At 48.2% G+C, this 19,573-nt stretch overlaps 1 long non-coding RNA gene across 1 annotated transcript in view; it reads right to left on the bottom strand.

Moving 5' to 3' along the window:
* Nucleotides 1-19,573, bottom strand: part of LOC138569086 (uncharacterized) — an 83,258-nt gene that overhangs the window by 44,578 nt on the left and 19,107 nt on the right. The window lies entirely within an intron of this gene.

Consider the following 19,573-nt stretch of genomic DNA (forward strand, 5'->3'; position numbering starts at 1 on the left):
AACACATGTTGGTGCATGCTTACCTGCTGTTTTAGCAGGGGGTCGGACCCTGGATCCTCCTGGTCTGAACAGGTCCAAACAGGAATTTCCCTTTTCTTTGACTGCCCTTCACTTTGGATGCCCGGGTGAGAAACGCCCTTGATCTAAGAGTTAAGAGTAGGCAGGAAGAGGCAGGGCTAAGACGGTGGATGGTGCTTAGGCCAAGTGACCTAGATCCACTTACACCTGCTCCCCAGCTGACAAGGGAAAGAGGCTAGAGGGCTCCTTACGTAGGGAAACGAGTTTGCTAAGTGGTGAAAAGAGCAGCAAGCAGGAAGGCACCAGGTGGGCGGGGCTTGCTAAATGGTGAAAAAGAGCGGCAACCAGGAAGGAACAAGGTGAGCAGGGCTTAGGCCATGTGACCTAGCTCCACTTGCACCTGCTCCCCATCTACAAAGGAAAAGAGGCTGGAGGGCTCCTTAAGTAGGAAAAAGAGTGGCAAGCAGGAACGCACCAGGTGGGCGGGACTTGCTAAGTGGTGAAAAAGAGCGGCAACTAGGAAGGAACCAGGTGAGCGGGGCTTAGGCCAGGTGACCTAGATCTACTTACACCTGCTCCCAGCTGCAAATGAAAAGAAGCTGGAGGGCTCCTTAAGTAGGGAAAAGAGCGGCAAGCAGGAAGGCACCAGTTGGCAAAGCCACTGAAATCCTGCAAAACCAACATTATTGGCTTGTTCATAAGTTTTAAGCTTTAGCCAGGTCCTGCTATTTGATGCCCATGTACTTGCACCATGTTGCACCTGCTACCAACAATGGGTAGTTAAAACCATTACGGCAGTGTGTGGCAAGTGCTTTTCCCATGCCTACGCAAAAGCCCAAACTGGTAGCATTGGTGTTTTGTGAATAGATGGGCCCTTCTTTTTAATGCCCTTCCACTTTTGCATAACTCTCTCATGCTATTGAGGCAACACAGAGTGCAATTATGTAATTAGTGATTGTATTGTCATTTATCCATAGTTATGTGTTGTTGTATGAATATATTGCATTCATCGTTCCACAGTTATTCAAACCAAACAGATACATTATCACGTTGATGCCTGGAATAGGGGGGCAAGTGAGCTAGGCTGCTGCAGATTAATCCAAGCTCCATTTTTACCTTCAAGGTAAAAAATAAAAAAAGCATGTACAAATAGTTGATCAAAACAAACAGGAAACAGATTTATTTCCGTCTGTCTTTGGGTGAAAATCAAAGCAATTTTGGAAGTAGGAGTCTGGTGTTAGGCTCTGTTAGTGTCCTCTTTCAACCTGCATCCCACCCATGTTTGGCGGTTTGTAGACCATGTTCTGTTTAGTTGTATTAAGGTGTCATGCCAGCAACAAACCACATATAGGACCAAAGCGCTACCTTTACAGTGCCCACACAATCTAAGGGGCTCGACATTTCAGCCAATAGTTGCATTTGTGTGGTGCCTGAAAAGAAAATATGATTATTTGTTTATTCTTAGTGATTGCTCTAAAATGCTTTCCATCTTTAAATGGAATGGGGATGTGTGCATGCGATTAGTATTTAGGTAAACGCTGTGTTCCAGCTGAGTGTGATTGGCTGTCTGGTGAAGGGAGCATATGCAGGCGGTCTGGACAGCTTGTCTTAGGTCCATTAAGCATTAATAACCAGTTCAAAGCGTTGCACCGACTGGTAAAAGCTTAGGTCCCGTTTTAATGGCCCCAGAGAAACACATACCCCATATGCATGCCGCTTGCTAAGAGCAATTTTGTTTGGAAATGCAGGGCCTCAGCGAGCATGCTGCCCATTGTACACAGCAATATACACCTAAAATGGCTTCCATGGAAATGGAAGGTGTGGCTCCATGGGGAGTCCATCTTGCATTCCCATCAAAGTCCAGGGCTGGTGGTGGGCTATGGTGAGATCAAGACAGTGGTGCAGCAGGCATGCAAACGGTAGTGTGGTTCGAAAGGGGGAAGAGGAGGAAGTGGATGTATGAACGGGCAAGGGAAAACAAGATGGTCTGGTGCGAGCAGCACACATCTTGCTCAGAACACGGACTTGGATCATGAGGTTCTGCCTACTTTTCAGAACTCTGGTTGGCTGCCACACCAACAAAGGCTGCTAATTCCCAAGAGAATTGTATGTTCCTATGAACGACGGAAGAGCTGTCTCACGGCAAAGGCCCTTGGAGGGGTAGACTAGACTATGGCTCATCAGCAAAGCCATCCGGGATCCCCATGTCATCGGTATTACCCAAATTGACCCTTTACAATTGACCATTTGTCCTAATTGACCTAATAATAGTGGTCCTAATTGAACTTCTGCACAATTGACCTTCACATTTATTTTACTTTTATATATATGTGTGGGGTGGGCTTGGGGTAATAATTAATATAATGGGATTGGGTAGGAGGTTGAGAGGTAAGTGCTAGGTGTACCAAAGAGGGAAGCGCTAGGGAGTAAGCAGCTGCTAAGTGACATGGTGAGCGTGGTCAGCTGCCAATAAATAACTAAGTGCAGACCAGTCAGTACCAAGGTAAGTGCTGGAGTGGGCGGAGACTAAAGGAAATTGGGTGTGGGAGACCAGAAAATAAGGAGAACACCTAATGGCCCTGGTCTCCATCCTCAGCAACTGTGGGGTTTAGCAGAGGAGGGAGGAAGGTCTTTAAGAGCTTCCGTAATTTGAGGAGATCCGGCTCAAGACGAAAAGGAAAGAGAAGGCTGTTCCATAGGAGGGAGCCTGCCGAGGAAAGAGATTGACCACCAGCTCGCTGTTTAGCAAAGCGCTTGACACAGAGAGTTGGTGCCGGAGGAACATAAAGATCTGGAGGGAGAGTATTTAGTGAGAACCAGTTGTAAATAGCATGGTCTCCTGCCGCAGACAGCCTTATGCATGATGCAAAGGGATTTGAATTTGATCCGTGTACCAACCGGGAGCCAGTGAAGAGATTATAGGGTTGGAGAGATGCAGTCCCGGGGCTTGAAGCCAAGGATAAATCTCACAGCTCTTTTCTGGATTATCTGGAGGGGTCATAGGGAAGAAGAGGGTAGATTTAAAACAAGGCTACTGCAGTATTCTATCATAGAGAGAACCAGATATCTAGAGACATTGAGCTTCTGGGGGAAAGTGAGGCGGTGAAGTTGAAAGTAGACCTTTTTGGCAAGGTCCTGAAGATCTGGGAGGAAGGAAAGAGAGGAGTCAAAGATGACTCCACGGTTTCTGGCATCAGATGAAGGAAGGGGAGAGCCCATAGAAGATGGCCAGAGTGAGGGAAAGAAAGAGGGAGCAGGAGTCCCAATAGCAAGGATCTCAGTCTTGTTGGCATTAAGGGAGATATCATTGGAAGTACATGAGGACTGGATGGCAAATAGGCATTCATGAATGATGGAGGAAGTAAGGAGAGGATCATGGTAGAGTTTTAAGAGGAGGTGTGTGTCATCTGTATAACACTGGAAGTTGGGGGAGAAGGCGGAAATGTGGTGTGCAGGTGGAACAAGATAGGTGTTAAAGTGCCAGGGAGGAAGGTGGGAGCCCTGGGGGACGCCGCAGGTGGAGGTAGAGGTAGGGGAGGAATAAGAGCCCAGAATACCCTGGGACGGACGGTCATTGAGGAAGGAGGTCTGCCAGTCCAGTGCCTGCTCGAAGATACCTAGCGTGTTGCGGAGCCATTTTATGAGGATGGAGTGGTTGACCGTATCAAATGCAGAGGAGAGATCAACTAGAATGAGAGCAGCTGGAGAGTTGGAGTCATGAGTTGTGAGCAGTTCCTCACGGGTGTTCAGAAGAGCAGTTTCCAGGCCTCTGGATGCTCGGAATCAGATTGATGGCAGGCAGACAACAAGCTCAGTGTGCTGGGTCAGTTGGGGGACGACCATCTTCTGAAAGAGTTTGCCAAGGAAAGGGGTGATAGATATGGGGCGGTAGTTGGCTGGACAAGGCGGTTCTGCAGAAGGTTTTTTTAGGAGAAGGCACACAAGAGAGTGCTTGAGGGAGGAGGGGAAGATCCAGCAGCAAAAGATTGGTTGCAGAAATCCACAAGTGCAGGGGCAATATGGTCCTTAATGGTTCTGTAGGAACAGGGGAGACCTGTTTGGAGGAGACCTTCATGGAGCGGACACATCCAGTGATATCAGGTGTGATAGGAGAGAAGCAGGAGAGCAAGTCGGAGGAGGGTTGGGAAGATATAGGAGGCTGGGGGGGTAGGAGAAGGGTATGGGAAGAGGGACGCAAGGGTGCTCAGGATGTCCTGAGTTTTTCCCATGCGTGGTGTAGGGGGGTAGGTCAATAGGACCCCCCCCACTGCATGTCCCACCCTGGTGAAGACTCATGACTCGTCAGCAGCACACCGGCCCCCGGGCCCAGGCGGCAGGGCGGTTGCAGACCGACACGTGAGGCTGCACCACCACGTTATGTGGCAGAGCACAGACGCCATCTTGTATTAAGCCAACCCCATCTTACTAGAAATGTGCAGATATAACCCAGGCAGAGCAAACGTGCACACTGAAAGCTGCAGACTGACCCCCACTCAACCGCGCTCACAGAGGCCCACACTTCCCCCACCTCACACTGCATGGCAGATCCGCTGAGGACTCACTGTAGCTGTTGACCTTCCGCAGTACATCATTGCCCCAGCCATGAACGGGAACATTAGGAAGTAACTGAGACCAGCCCAAAACCTGCAGGTCCTGACCCTGTACCAAGCCCCCAACGTTAGACGGCGTGTCGCCGCACACCTATACCTACCCCGAAAACTCTTGCAATGTGTAGAAACCATTTATGTAATGTATGTCCTGTTGACTAACATTCGCTGCTAATGTGAAGGAGAATGGGTAAAGAGTAAATATGCAACCGATATTGTTTATAATGTAGAGATGTACAAAGACTGGCTAGCTGATAAAAATATGTAATAACATGTGTTGCCCTCTTTATACACACACCTGCCTAACACTACCTCATGTTTGTATGTCAACTATAGATGCAAATTGTTGTGCTAAAGGGTCTGGTCTCCAGTTAGTATTCCTTCTAATGCAAATGCATACGAGTCCTTTTAGAGACCCCATGTGTTGTTATTCGCCCCTCACCCACGGGACAGTATACCGCCTTGTGCAAGATGCCGCGCACAGAGCTGCAAGGACATTTCCCCCTCCTCCTGCCCAGGCCCTCTAGAGATAGCTGGTGTTCAATAGCACAGCCTCGCATCCCCTCCTGACCCTGCTGGACCCATTTCAAACATCCGCCTCCCACATGTCAGAGGCGCCACAGCCTGACTCCATGACTTACGAGCTACCTGGTCCTAAATCACACCGTCTCTCAGGCATCAGTCACATGCCCCCCACGGGCCAGTGGTATCTCCATCGACCCCAAGTTAATGACCCTAAAAAGAGGGGCGCCCACACGTGTACCAACAGATCGTAATACCATCCCTCACCTAAACTGCCAAGACAGGGTGGTCAAGCGACCCCTCCCATGCCCCTGACTATGCACATGAGACCAGATTGTATGAACCTAAGGTATCCTCCAAACTGATGTATTGAGACACTTCAGATCGCATATCAATGTTCCTGTCCACATATTGATTTAAGGTCAGCGCTTACAAGAGTTGCAAACCAACGGAAAGCATAAAGTGTGACGAATGGGTGGGAATGTGTGGTCAAAAGGGCAAATGTTAGTTTAGTTATCAATCATCGTTACAAGGCATGTCTGGCCCGGCACTCCACCCCGATGAGCCCAGCTGACCTTCCACCCCACGTGGCGCAGCACCAACGTACGCCAATCCTGGAGAAGCAACTGTATACAATGTATACCACCTAGCCATCACCACCCAATCCCTAAGACTATGTGCCCCCTATAGCTTGTGTCATGCGTGACGTAGTTCTGTAATAAGTAGGACTGTCTTTGCCATTGTCAGATAGAGTGCTCTTGGAGTTGGCAGAGTCCTTTGCATGCCCTATATTGATCTATATAAAGCTCTTTTGATCTCACCCGCACTTGGTCCTGGCTTCATTCCCCTTCTGGGGTGTGTCCTTTATTGCCTCTCACTAAGGGGGGTCTATTTCTGGGGACGCTTACATTCAGTGGTGACCCCATAGACGTGATATATTTTTTAACTTTAAACAGTCCCCTTGGCACGAGACGGCCCCGGTCGCAGTGGAGACGCACGGCGCGCCCGCTCAACAGAGCCGCCCACCTATGGCAACTGGTACGCAGAGACGTGCGCACGCAGTTAGGGCGAGAGGGTACGGTTCCCATTTGAAAAAACCCTTAGTACCACTCGCTGGAGCCAGGTGGGGCCATTGAGTGCGAGGCCACGCCGCTTGGACGGACTAAATCCGGAGAGTCTCGGATCAAGACGGACACGTGAGTATTAAGTGCGAGTGATACTAAAAGGGGAAAAGATCTGGAGGACAAGGGGAAACGAGTTGGGTACATAAAGAGGACTTTTTACTTCTAATACTTTCTCTTTCTTTGCATATGGCCATTAGGATACAAAAGTGAAAAAGGGAAAGAAGACGAGAACCTAACTCTGCAAGGGGGTAGAAGGCGGCGCCGCGTAGTGCTATCTCGACTAGAGCTGGGAATAAGTAAAACAGTGAAAACATAAATTAAGGGTGTCTGAGTGAAGAGACAAGGAAAATACGTTAGGACTAGCTTTTCTTTCTCTTATTCTTCTCTAATTCCTCTCATCCGGGGTAAAATAAGGTCTTAAAAAAAATGTATAGATAAACAAAAGAAGCTGTGTGAGGGTTAGAGGGGGTCGCCGTAGAAGGCGAAGGGCAAGGCAGGGAGGGTAAATGCTATATGTGTGTGCTGAGGTATGATGAATGTCTGTTGTGTGTTGTGCACATCGTGTGTTTATGATTTTTTGCAATCAATTGACTCTTTAAAATAGCACTGTTTTAAGTACTTTTCTAGGGGGTACGGTCAATGTAAGGGTGACCTGTTAAGACAGCACCTTTTGTTGAGTAAAAGTGTGAATTGATTATTAGAACCTGAAAGTGGTTGAAGTCCCATGTACACAGTGACCCACGCATAGTGACAGAAGAAACTGATACAAGAGAATAGAGTAACACCGGTCTAGGCATGGGAGCGGAGACACCCTTAGAGCACATCTGTAAAAGTTTGCCGGGACATGCAGAAAGAATAACCAAGTACCATGACCAGTGGGTAACGGAACTAAAGGAGGAGGGTCTCCCCCAGGTTTGGCCACAAGGAGGGTCCTTTGATAAAAGTGTTCTGGACATGGTAGCCACCTGCATATTCCTAAAATACAAAGGAAAGCACTTTCATAACAGGAGAGAGATACTAGATCTATGGCGATTATTCGAGGAAATACCTCCACCAAAGAAAATAGACACCACACTTGATCAACCTGCCCTCACGGCTACCCCATCAGCACGAGCAGAGGGAAGCAAGGAAGATGAGGGAAAAGAGGGGGTGATAGAGGTGACTCAATTGTACCCACTTCTGAATAAGCCCCCACCCGCTGAAGGGTTCAGTGATCCCACATACGTGCCCACTAGTACCCCCACCCCCACAGCAAGGCCAACTGCACCACCGCCATACGAGTGCCCCCGATCAAATGGGCAGGTGAGTACCCCCTCAGTAAACATATGTAAGTTGACAGAAGACTAAGACGCCAGGCTCTCGATAGCCAGAGAAGAGTTGTCAATTACAAGTAGTCCAATCAGAGCTGCCCTTAACATCCCCAAAAAAGCACACATATCTGAGACCAGACGTAACCTACGTTGGCTCCCAGTCAAGCATAGAATATCCCTGAAAACGCTTGCCCTCACACACAAAGTTAGGGCTAACCTTGCTCCAGCATACCTCACTAACCATTTCACACCACACTCCGCCTCGAGACCTCTCAGAGCAGCCCAAACTAACACCTTAACCATTCCGAGATTTAAACTCCACAACTCGGGTGGAGCTAGTTTCCCGGTACAAGCATCTAAACTATGGAACACCATCCCCCCACATCTACGTGCAGAACCTTCATTTAACCGATTCAAACATAGCACAAAGTGTTGGCTCCATAACATGGACTCATGACAGCTTAAACCTTAACCTATTGGACATGGCCAATCACTTGGAATATGCACTTGCTTACTATGCCAGCTCCTACCTGTAACTATTTTGAACTTGGCTTACTGTATTGTTGTGATTGCACACTTATGTATCTGTAACCTTCCTGTAATTGTAGCTGTAACGTAACTCATTTAATTGCTCCTTGTAACTAGCTCCTCATTTACGCGCCCTTATGCCCCCGGGCCTGGTTGCGCTTTATAAATAAACTAAATACAGATACAAATACAAAGCCTATGTGAACAAGGTGAGCCCAGTACAACAAGGTCAGAACGATTGTCCCGGTCCCACCCCTTAGATAAGTCAAATGAGGAAGGGTGGAAGAAAGGGGAGATACTATTCAGAATACAAGAGGAGCCCACCCAGATAGTAGAACTAGGAGCAAACAATATAGGAGGAAGTGTAGAGGGAGGAGAAGTGGAAGGTGATGGGAGAGAAGAGCTGTGGTGTGACCTAGAAGAAGACGAGCAGGAAGCTGGGAGATTGGGAATGGCGACAGGAGGTAGTTTAGTAGAATTAGGGGAAACACCACTGGGGAGGACAATAGAACAGGAATGGACAGGGATGTTAAGAAACAGGACGGGAAGGATAGCCATGGTGGGGAAAAAAGGAACAAAGGTGAGTATGGGGAAAGGAATTAAGGGACAATTACAACTCCCACTAATACATCGGGGGCAGGAAGACCAAATGATATACCCAGGGCACAGATGGATAAGGCAAACTTACTAAAATCACTGCCCCCGTTATCAGATGGAGCTAGCAAGTGGATATACGCCATTGAGAAACACACTGCAGGGGTGCCCCTGGCCATAGGAGATTTTAAAAGTTTACTTGTGTCAGCAGTAGGGGACCAATCAGACCGGGTGTGGGCAAAAGCAGGTTTCCGGTGAATAACACTGGATAGTGACAGACATGATGGCGTTGCCTTCAATACAATGCGCGCGCGCATTTGGGACGCATTGAGGGAAACATTTCCAGACACGCCAGATTTACAGTCAGTAATGCAATGCACTATGAATCATGGGGAAGAAGTTATGGATTACATTTTTCGAGTAGAGGAGATGTGGAGAGCTGAAATGGGTACACCATACGACCAGTCAACATCGTTATTTTACTTCATAATAAAGAGGGGGCTCCCAAAAGAAGTGCAAAAAGCGCTTGACAACATAGCAGGGATTGAAGCGAAAGGATGGCCAGAGATACAGAGCATAATAGTGCACCATTGCAAAATAATCAAGGAAAGAGAGAAGGAGGTGGCACAAAAAAGGCTGGCAGACGAGGCCAAGTTAGTACAAACGAAACTGGTGAAGGTTGCAGCAGCTGTAGCAGCACTCACACACGATAGAGAGGAGGAGGAGGGGGGACTGGTAGCGATACAGGGGAGGATGGCTGCAAATTGGGCAGACAACGGGCAGAGGCAGTGGAATGGACAGGAGGAATACGGAGGACAGCAGTGGCAAGTGTGGCACCCCACCAACAGAAGAGGTGGGTACAGGGGGCGACGAGGAGGTGGACAGGGATATGGAGGTAATGGCGGAAATGGGGGGCCGGGACCCAGAGGGGGACAAGGAAACTGTTGGAATTGTGGGAGGTGGGGACATTTCTCGCGCGAGTGCAGAAGCAGGCCTAACCCGAGTTACCAAGATGACCAATATTACGGGCACCCCCATCCGGGGAGCCCATACGGGTTGCACCACGACGGGGGAAGAGAACAACAAGACCAAAGGGGGCAAGAGCAATACAGGGAAAGACCACACAACGTTCAACAACATCCAAAAAGCAGTGAGCACCGTCCCTACACTCAAAACAACCCCTTCACTACAACATCCAATGGCGCGCCTGCCCCACATGGAGGAGTAGCGGTAGTTTCAGGTAACGTTTTCAGCCAGGGGGGAACAACCAGGCATCCAGCATAGGACAGCCCACAGAGAACACTCGCATGTCCAATCCTATCGACAACCTTCAATGCAAGCGAGGAACCATTGATAGGAGCAGAGATAGGAAATAAACTATTCATCTTTATGGTAGATTCGGGAGCCGAAAAATCATGAATACGTGAAGGCCGGTTTCCGCTATCTAATCATAAATTGGAGACGCAGGGGTTCTCTGGGGCGGTGGTCGAAGTTCCTTACACAGAAGATTTGGATGTGACAGTGGGGGGAAAAACACCTCTATTGTATTATAAGCAATCGCCCGTCAACCTGCTGGGAAGGGATCTCCTCAGCAAACTGAACATGACTATTTTGTTTACCAAAAGAGGAGGGATTGTGTGCTCAACCCCAGGGATGTGTTCTATGCGTGTGATGCTAGTGATATATTCAAGAGCGACATGCCCTGAGGTGCGCGGCATACCCGTGAACCCAGATATGCTCATCCAAGGGTTAAAAACATTAGCACGGTGGTCCCAGAGTTGAAAAAACTGGAATGGAGAGTACCAGCAGAATTTGTCTTCCGCCCAATAGCCCGCCCGAGATAATGCCAGAGACAGTGATGTCACTGGACATGCATGCAGTACAAATCACAGCCAAAAGAATAGCTGTAATTGCAATGGACATACATGGCTGTGAGTGGCGTACAGTATTATGCATAAACGCCGACATTGCACTCCAATATTTGTCAGACGAGGAGCTTTTCACAGATTAAGAGATTGATGGACAAATAATCATGGAGATAGCCATCCCTTGTGAAATAATGATACAGCAGAGGCAGGTGCCAGTGCAGTGAAAGGTAGTAGTTGGCGCCCAACCTACGTTCTTTAATGATGACATGCAGTCGGTGCCCTGGCAGTTGTGGACAACTGGTCCCCATGACGTAGGACTACTACAAGGGGTCCCACCAGTAAAGATCAATCTCAAGCCTGAAGCAATTCTGCCCCGGGTCAAACAATACCCCTTGTCCCGGGAAGCAGAAGAGGGAATAAAAGAAAAAATAAATACCCTACTCGCACAGGGGATAATAGTACCCTCCAATTCACTGTGTAACACCTGTATTTACCCAATCAAAAAAGCGAAAGGAGGGGCCTACGCTCACTAAATTACGTCATCCAGAAAGAGTTCCCTTTGATCCCGAACCCAGCATCCATTCCATGCAGCATCCCAAAAGACGCATCTCACTTCACTGTGGTGGATTTGAAAAATGCATTCTTCTCAATACCACTCGCAGAAGAGTGCAGATACCTGACAGCATTCACCCTAGGGGGAGGAGGTACGAACACTGCAGATTTGCCCAGGGTTATTGCGAAAGTCCCAGCATATTCAACAGAATATTTCACGAAGAACTTGGAAACATGACAGCCGACAGCACAATAATACAGTATGTGGACGATTTGTTAATTTGCAGCAAAAACGAGGGAGAGTGTAGAAAAGACTCCATTGCCCTTTTGGCATTACTAGCCTAAAAGGGGTACAAGGTGGACAAAGAAAAGTTGCAATATTGTCAACGTGAGGTGCTGTACCTAGGGCAATTGATCTCAAAAGATGACAAGAAAAGAATCCCAGACAGAGTAGCAGCTATCTCGGCTGTTGGGAGACCAAAGACAGTGAAAGACATGCAAAAATTCCTAGGGATGTGCAAATATTGTCGTGCCTGGATATTAGTCTATGCTGCATACACACACCCATTGCTCCAGGCACTCAAAGAAGCACAGAAGGAAAATACAGAGATACAGTGGGACTCAGAGTCGTGCGATACATTCACATCACTCAAAGAACTCATTTCAAGCGCACCAGTGCTCACGAACCCAGATTATGAACGCGAGTTCTACCTGTTCTCGCACTGCAAGGGGGCACTCATGACAGCAGTCTTAACGCAGAAAACATCACTAGGTCACAAGCCTCTGGAATACTACAGTGGGACATTAGACGCAGTAATGCAGGGACATTTCATGTGCGAACAGGCTCTCACAGTCGCCGCGTTCACCATTTAGAAAAGTGCCACCATAGTAATGGGGTGCTCACTGACACTGTATGTAGAACATTCATTGTTCGCCATACTTGAGCGATCAAAAAGCACGTTAACCACACAGATAGCCACCGCATATGAGGTAATACTGTCAGGCGCCAATATACATGTGGTAAGATGCAAGGTGGTTAACCCCGCAAGATTCCTCTCAGAACCATGCACTGTGGAGGATGTATAGGCACATTATTGTGCAACATATCAGGGTGAGGAAAATGGTACAACTGTAGTGAGTGAGATCGCACTGGCAGAGGGAGAGGTATTTTTCATAGATGGGTCAGCTTCCGTAAATTCAGAAACTGGAGATAAACATCTTGGGGTGGCGATCTTGCAAATGGAAGAAGGTGAGTGGGAGGTCCTAATACAGCAGCGACTGCCGGCTCATTTCTCAGCACAGGCAGCAAAAATGGTAGCATTAATTGAAGCGATACGTGCAGCAAAGGGGTGCGCAGTAACAATTTATACAGATTCAGCCTACATCACCACCACAGTACACGGAGGGCTTGCCAGGTGGGGAAGAAGGCGGTTCAACAGGGCAGATGGTTCACCTGTACAACATGCAGAACTACTAAGGGAACTCATAGAAGCATTGCAAGAACCCACAATGGTAGCAATAGTGAAATGCCAGGCCAACACCAATAATACAGATTGTGTCTTTTTGGGAAACGCGGCAGCAGACGCAGCTGCCAAAGAAGTGTTGTATTTAACAAAGGAAAAGACAGGCGAGTACTTAGTGCGGATAGAATCGGAGGACGATGTTCCAGACGGGTACAATGCCATGCAAGTGTCTCAAATATTGGAGCTACAGGAAGGGGCAACTGAGGACGAAAAAGAGTTGTGGACAAAAAGAGAGTGCAGCCAGTCCGCCACTGATTTATTATGGTGGCAAGACAACACAGGTAAAGTAGTCATGCCAAGTAAGTTATTAGAAATAGCATTCCAGCAGCTACACTTCCCAGCACACAATGCAAGACAACACATTGCAGCCGAGATACAAGAACACTGGTTCATTCCAGGGTTACAGGAACAACTCTCTAAGCTAGCAATGGAATGTACAACGTGCCAGATATATAACTCCAGCATGACTTTAAGAACACTGAGGGGAACGATACCCAAGCCGGTAGGACCGTTCAGAGAGCTGCATATAGATTATTCAGATATGGGTGAAAGATGCAACGGAGCGAGGTACATGATAGTGGTAGTTTGCCCCTTTTCACAGTGGGTAGAGGCAGGTCCCTGTGCCCGTCCAGATGCTAAGTGCGCTGCAAAGTTTCTAGTGCGGGAAGTATTCCCCCGTTGGGGAATTTGCAATGTAATTCGCTCTGACAACGGCACACATTTTGTGAACTATCTCTTTAAAGAAGTAACCTCAATGCTAGGAATAAAACACAAATAATGCCTGATTCACCACCCGCAAAGTAACGGTATGGTAGAAAAGATAAATGGATTACTAAAAGGGAGACTCTTAAAATTGTGTTTCACCCTTAAGAAAAACTGGGTGCACTGTCTCCCCTTGGCCCTGTTTGAGCTGGGGAATCAGCCCTGCAAAGACCACCATTTGTCACCCCATGAGATTGTGACATGGAGACGAATGCACACAGCACACTCACCTCTCCGTAGACATTCAGATGCACACAGAAGCGCTACTGTACTAGGAGAGAAATTCAACGACTACCTGACAAAACTCACTAAAGCAGCACGAATGATAGCAAGACAAATCACACCACCATTCATAAGTGACGAGGAAAATGAAACACACAATCCAGAAAAAAGAGAGCCCAATGGGGGCGCTCTCTCTCTCTCTCTCTCTCTCTCTCTCTCTCTCTCTCTCTCTCTCTCTCTCCCTCTCTCCAGATCATCATTCCAAGGTGGAAATGCAAGAATGATTGCAACTATATGCTTAATTTACCTTTTTTATGTTTCAACATATAGGAGTAACCATGGCAACGAACAGGCCGCCTGCAACAATTAGCAATAGGGACGCTAGGAGTAGAAATGTTTTTGATTTACGAACATACTCATACGAATGCGGGTTGACTGTCTGTGCAATTATATTTTTCACACTCATGTTTGGCTTAACAATATATTGGATAATAGCATTTATCTGCATTGAGATAAATGAGGGGGGAGGTAATGGAACCAGCATGGAAAATGTAAGCAAACCGTTTAAGGAAGGTAACTATTTAATATGGGATGGCTTTCAGCTGGTATGGGGGTACGGCCCACATCCAGACCAGGCAAAACGGCAGAACGATACTAACAACAAGTCGACCACTCCTCTGAAGCCCCAACTCAATGCTATACATTTTAGTGTACATGAACTAAATGACCGGCATCCATCTGTTATATCATGGTTATATGACACCACTGCTACCCTGCCCACAACGACAACCGATCCTCCTAGAGAAAATGACTACACCACAGAGAGAATGAAAGAGAATATTAAAATGGCTGACAAATTTATGACTCTGTACGAAGAGTGGGAGAAGGGGGAGGGAGTCCCTATTGCATGCAGCCAGGCACGCGAAAACATTCCTTAAAAACAGGAGAAGGAGGGAGGCGGGCAGGAAGAGATATGATGAATACTATGGCCTGGGACTAGATACGATAGAAGATCCCAGGCACCCACACCAGTCGAATAAATGGTATGCAGACATTTGCTCCACAGCTAAACGAACAACTAATGAAAGCTGCTACATGTGCTCCCTGATCCCCCATGCCTTAGGCACACCTAAAGTTTTAATGCCACAAGAATTGACTCTTGCAGATGCCCAGTGTCTCCTCCATCTCTCTCTTTGCAGAATTAAGAACACCTTCGAGGCACACACAGTATCTTTTGAAATTCTGCAGAATAAGAAAACATGCTACTCGAGAGCCAAGGAGTGGTATGTTTAAAAGAACCGTTCTTCGTAATAAAAGGAACACTATTTTCGGAAAACAAATGGAAAGATGATGTGGTAACGTGCAAGGCTGAAGCACTGCAAGGGCTACCGACCGAAAAACTACAATGGATTGCAAAGACGTGTACCACAGTCTGGTCAGAACATGTGGCAAAATTGACCTGGGTGAGTGCTATTGAAAAAGCATTGAAACAACTGAAAGAAATCTCAAAAAACTTTGCTTCTTGGGAGAAGGGAAAATCGACATGGGAAGAAACACGAACTGCAGTAAAAGCCTAATGATACCAGATATGAAGAAAGGAACATCAGCCCTAATGGACACTTACTGGGTCTGTGGCAAACGGGTGTACATGCACCTCCAACCATCATGGAGGGGCACGTGTTCCCAAGCGACAATGCACTCAGCTCTAATGGTAATACCGGAAAGCCACCTTGGAGAAGGGGGCAGAACGATGACCCAAGCAGCAGCCAACGCCCCACCCACTGAAGAGCCACCACTGTACGCCCTATCGGAAGGGAACGCTGATGGAATCGTATTGTAACGCTCACCTGGCTCCCACGGAGGTGCTGGTCTGGTCTGGGTTGCTGTGGCCTCTTCAAGCGTGATGCGCAGAATTCGGACCACCGATTGAACAGGACCCCCAAATCTTGCTTGTCTGGCCCGTAGGAATATCCTTCTGCAGATGAGGAAGGGGATTAACTGTCTGCTGAATAGTGTGCTTGCTCCCCCCTTTCCCGCTTCGTTCTCCTCTGACTTCCTCCAAAACCCCCCGGTTTAAGCTCACCTTATGGTTTGGAAGAATGAACTCTCCATACTGCTTCTGGTGCAGGGGAGCGCGTTCGTCCAGTTACTTCACTGCTTTTCAGAATGGCGCTGGCAAATCCAATTGACTTTTCTGAGCGATACACTGTAAGTATGAAGATACTAAAGTTCAAGTGTGAGCCTCCTTTTATGTTGTTTCTCCTAACCTGTGATCTGTCCTTTATTTCAGGTGCAGAACCAAGGCGATGCGTTGAGGGGTTCAATTGCCGATGGTAAAATCAGGTGAGTTAGTGATGAGGGTGACCCCTCTAAATGTCTTTATAATTCCCCAGTAATGTCTTTTGTCCTTTCCCCATAGGGGCCGGGGTGCGGTACCTGCCAAAGATGCAGCGCCGACCCGAGATGTGGAATGGTTCACCAAGAAAAGCTGGTAAGTAATATGGCTGAAAATTCGGCCTTCCTCTTGTGTTCCCTTGCTCACCTTTTGTCTCCTCTTCTCTCCCCTAGGTGCAGAGATGTGGCGACTGGTGCTGAGAGCCGCGATGGATCCGGGCGGCGTCTCGGGAACATGTGAGTGAAGCGCGGCGCTGCAGCGAGCAACGCAGTGCTTTTAAATGGAAGTCCTCCTTCAGGATTGCTGGCGTGAAGATTCCGGATGCAGGTAAGAAGGTTGAATAAGTTCTTGGTTTTCACCTCTTCTTTCCTTACAGGTGTTCCAGGTTCAAGGCGGGCGTGGCTGGAGTCCAGGTGCAGGAGCTGACACAGTGAGCGTTCAGCTGCTGGGATGCAGAACAACGCGAAGCACGTGTGGCTGTCCGGGCGTGGCTTAAATAGCCTTGGAAGAAGTTCCAGGTGAGTATTCTTCCACAGCCCCACCCAAGTAACAAAATAGTTCCCTCAGAAAAATAGTCCCTCCTAAGCCTCATTTGGCTTGGTTCTTCATGCAGCATGGTCTGCATCAGGTGAGTGTGCAGCATGGGCTGCTTCAGGTAAGTGCACCAAACACTTCCCCAACATGAGCCTGGCGCCAACGGCGCTAAGACAGAGTCCAAAGAGCCCCTATAAAGGGCCGCTGGGCTTTTACCCGGGGGCGTGATGCCTGCTACCGGGGGTGCTAGGCCTGGCCTGGTACTCCGGGGGTAGGCATCATGACACGTATCCAGAAAACGGAGGTCATCAAACTATATCTCAAAGGGCTCATCAGAACTTTTGGCACAGATCCCAGACCGGTACATGCTATTCAGCTCAGCGGAAACCTTCTTCGCCTCCCTCATCCCAAGCATTCAGGCCCAGGAAAATGCAAAGTGGCTACAGATTACACAGTGGGAGCTGATTCAATTGGCCAACAACACAGAAGAAGGGTTCAATGTGATCAAGGTGGAGCTAAGGGCTCTGAGACTAATGACAATGCAAAACAGGTATGTCCTAGACCTGTTGACGGCGATGGATGGAGGTGTTTGCCGAAAAATCGGAAGTGCCTGTTGCACTTTTGTACCTTCTGAAGATGCTGATAATGGGACACTATCACATGTCCTCGCTGCAGTGCACACCCTAGGGGAACGCATGAAGAAAGAAGGTGACGCAGACCCAAGCACGTGGTTCGACAACATTTTTTCATGGGTACCTTCCTGGATGGGGCTCGCAGTGAAACTACTAATGCCCCTCATCGTATTTTTTCTTGTGATGTTTTGTGTGTGCCAGTTGGGTCTTCAATGCTGCGCTAATGCAGTCCCAAATGGAACAATGATGATGGTGACAATGGGCAACGCCAAAGGAGGGGGACGAACGCAACAGGAAGCACACGTACACACTGGTGAGAATTCAGAGTCCAAGTATAGAATGGTACCTATACATTATGATGGTGATATAGTGGACAGGTTATATCATACCACAATAAAAGAGCCCCTTGAACTAGAGTGGTACACGGAGGTATGGGTGGACCTGGAGGGAGACGGGGGATAGATATATATGACCTGCACACCAGATGAGTATGCTAGAAGGGGGGAGAGCCTCCGGGGGGTTTGCAGAGCTTGGATGCCAATAAAGGGAACACCAGCCTGGGAAGAGGCAGTGTTAGCTGACAAGGAGCAGAACGACTGCGGGAGCTAAGGTATTCGTTACTTAAGTAACGAAAGGGGGGAAATGTAGGGGAGGGTAGGTCAATAGGACCCCCCTCCCACTGCATGTCCCACCCTGGTGAAGACTCATGACTCGTCGGCAGCCCACCAGCCCCCGGGCCCATGCGGCAGGGCGGCTGCAGACCGACACGTTATGTGGCAGAGCACAGACGCCATCTTGTATTAAGCCAACCCCATCTTGCTAGAAACGTGCAGATCTAACCCAGGCAGAGCAAACGTGCACAATGAAAGCTGCAGACTGACCCCCACTCGACCGCGCTCACAGAGGCCGACACTTCCCCCACCTCCCACTAAATGGCAGATCGGCTGAGGACTCGTTCTCACGAGCCACCAGACACAAACAAACAACAAAATAAAACACTGTAGCTGTTGACCTTCCACAGTACATCATTGCCCCAGCCATGAATGGGAACATTAGGAAGTAACTGAGACCAGCCCAAAACCTGCAGGCCCTGACCCTGTACCAAGCCCCCAACATTAGACCGCATGGAGCCTCAAACCCATACCTACCCCAAAAACTCTTGCAATGTGTAGAAACCATTTATGTAATGTATGTCCTGTTGACTAACATTTGCTGCTAATGTGAAGGAGAATGGGTAACGAGTAAATATGCAACCGATATTGTTTATAATGTAGAGATGTACAAAGACTGGCTAGCTGATAACAATATGTAATAACATGTGTTGCCCTCTTTATACACACACCTGCCGAACCCTACATCATGTTCGTATGTCAACTATAGATGCGAATTGTTGTGCTAAAGGGTATGGTTTCCAGTTAGTATTCATTCTAATGCAAATGCATACGAGTCCTTTTAGAGACCCCATGTGTTGTTATTCGCCCCTCACCCATGGGACAATATACCGCCTTGTGCAAGATGCCGCGCACAGAGCTGCAAGGCTATTTCCCCCTCCTCCTGCCCAGGCCCTCTAGGGATAGCTGGTGTTCAAACAGCACAGCCTCGCCTCCCCTCCCGACCCTGCTGGACCCATTTCAAACATCCGCCTCCCTCATGTGAGAGGCCGCCATAGCCTGACTCCATGATTTACGAGCTACCTGGTCCTAAATACCACCGTCTCTCGGGCACCAGTCACATGCCCCCCACGGGCCAGTGGTATATCCATCGATCCCAAGTTAATGACCCTAAAAAGGGGGGCGCCCACACGTGTACCAACAGATCGTAATACCATCCCTCACCTAAACTGCCAAGACAGGGTGGTCAAGTGACCCCTCCCATGCCCCTGACTATGCACATGAGACCAGACTGTTTGAACCTAAGGTATCCTCCAAACTGATGTATTGAGACACTTCAGATCGCATATCAATGTTCCTTTCCACATATTGATCTAAGGTCAGCGCTTACAGCTGTTGCAAACCAATGGAAAGCATAAAGTGTGACGAATGGGTGGGAATTTGTGGCCAAAAGGGCAAATGTTAATTTAGTTATCAATCATTGTTACAAGGCATGTCTGGCCCGGCACTCCACCCCGATGAGCCCAATGTATACCACTTAGCCATCACCACCCAATCCCTAAGACTATGTGCCCCCTATAGCTTGTGTCATGCATGACATAGTTCTGTAATAAGTAGGACTGTCTTTGCCATTGTCAGACAGAGCGCTTTAGGAGTTTGCAGAGTCCTTTACATGCCCTATATTGATCTATATAAAGCCCTTTTGATCTCACCCGCATTTGGTCCTGGCTTCATTCCCCTTCTGGGGTGAGCCCTTTATTGCCTCTCACTA

This window comes from Ambystoma mexicanum, chromosome 2q (genome assembly GCF_040938575.1).
Source record: "Ambystoma mexicanum isolate Mex_15411 chromosome 2q, UKY_AmexF1_1, whole genome shotgun sequence".
Lineage (NCBI taxonomy): Eukaryota > Metazoa > Chordata > Amphibia > Caudata > Ambystomatidae > Ambystoma > Ambystoma mexicanum.